The 1939-nt window shown below is 37.3% G+C and overlaps 1 pseudogene; it reads right to left on the bottom strand.

The window, feature by feature from the left end:
- Positions 1–472: 472 nt before the first annotated feature.
- On the bottom strand, positions 473–1296 carry LOC100966675 (annotated as a pseudogene).
- Positions 1297–1939: the final 643 nt, after the last annotated feature.

Genomic DNA, 1939 nt, shown 5'->3' with positions numbered 1-1939 from the left:
AAAAAAAAAAAAACATGAGTCAAAACTTCCATACACTTAGCAGCACCATTGTAACCAGCACCATCTAAAGAAGCAAAGAAATGTCAAAATATTATTATCTTCTGGAAAATTAGAAAGCAGAAAATTCAGATAGGATATATCAAAGAAACAAGAATTTTTCCATCTAGGAAGGAGAAACATACATAAACAATGCTTTAACAACAGCTATATATATATACTCTTTTCATTTGCAAAAAGTATAGGTCCTTAAAGAAAATATAGGAAAAACTATAAAAAAAACATAAAAAGGATATAAAAGCTTTTATAATTTATCATCTAATGCAAATACTATTAGCATTTTGTTTTCAATTTTTTTTAACGGCTTTTTATTTTATTTTTTGGCTGATGGCTCTTTTGGATCTCTGCAGAAATGTGTAAGTAAATGACATCTCGGAAGGATGAAGCAAGCACAACCACATCTGAGGCCGGCAGTTTAAGACGGGGTCCAGTTTTCCTTTAATGTAGTGAATTCATATGGCTGGTAACCTTTGAAGTTCTCATGGATGGCTGCCATTGTGTGAGAAGTTTTCTCCCGAAAATGAAGCAGAGTAGTCTGGTACGTGGCTAGCATGTGAGATAAAAGATTGCATCTACTTGCTCCAAGAAGATCCACTTTTTGACATACATCATCTTCAATTTGTCAAAGTTTTTTTTTTTGCAAGGCGTACTTGTGATTATACCTTCCTGAACTTCTCCATTTGTTTGTAGAGATCTGGATCAAGCTCCTGAGACTCGTCCTTCATCCATAATAACGCTCCTCTGTATTCCGTCTGACACCACTCCATGTGATTCACGGTCAGCCAAGTATCTGAAATGGCTCTATGCCGAAAAGTCTCCACTTCTTGGTGAAATCAGCATAAAGGATTTCGCAAGGCCAACCTTTGCTGGGAAGAAAAGCAGAGGGCCTGTCCTGTTGCTTGCATCATTTTGCCTGCTCTGGTTTTGTCTTGGAAGCCTTGGGATCGGAGAAATTTTCCCAGTTCATTTTCTTCTTGAGACAAGAAACATATCCTCTTTTGATAAAGTACAATTGCGTTAGACAAGTCCAAACAGGTTCTCTGAATTGAGTGGAACAGCTCCAGCGTGGCGTCCAGGTCTGCATCAGAAGCAACAACATGTTGGTCTTCTCTTCCCTGTGGCCTTCGTAAAGGCTTGCTTCATTTCCCAGTACTTCTGTTGCATCTCATTTACAACTGACTTATCTTGAGCGTATCGATCCAGTAAGTCCCAGGAATAACTGCACTTGTGTCCTGACATGTTTTCTTCTTTTTCTACTGTTGATGATTTGGGGAAAAGGGACAGGGAAAAAGCATGAGAGGATAAGTTATATTATAACCTGGTGTGTGGCGGGGCAGGGATGCCAGAGTGAGTCTCTCTCTCTACTCCCATAGGTCTTTCCTCAACCCCCATCTCCTGAGGTATCTGTCAATTTTTTTAATACATGTATATTTTTGTGAGTTTTATTCATAGCTGTAATAATATTTGATACATGCAAATACAATTTAATTTATTTTTTTAATTTATTGGGAGGTTTTCTCTCTCTTAATTAAAGACAAAGCTTATATAGAGTAAGTTATTTGGTCTCATTCTGCATGTTGGATAGAATTAAGTAAAAGAGAACCTTATGGCTTCCTAAGACTGTATGAATATCCAGAATTTGCTCTATTTTCTAGGAAGTAGCACAAAACCAAAGGAGATGCATATGGTACTGTACCCGGAGTTTAGTGGACTATCTCTTGCTTTCACTGTGGAGAGGGTGTAATATTTAAGAAACAAAATGGAAAAGGGGCAAAGTTACTTTCAGGCAAGAGCCACAGAAAGAAAAGGTAGGGTACTAAGAGTATGGGAGTTGATAGATGATTTAAAAGAATTTAGAGAGAACGTATATGTATTTAAGAAT

The sequence above is a fragment of the Otolemur garnettii genome, unplaced genomic scaffold (genome assembly GCF_000181295.1).
Source record: "Otolemur garnettii isolate 467f Iridium unplaced genomic scaffold, OtoGar3 scaffold00043, whole genome shotgun sequence".
Lineage (NCBI taxonomy): Eukaryota > Metazoa > Chordata > Mammalia > Primates > Galagidae > Otolemur > Otolemur garnettii.
The sequence above is the reverse complement of the archived record's forward strand: the minus strand, read 5'-3'. Positions and strand labels throughout refer to the sequence as shown.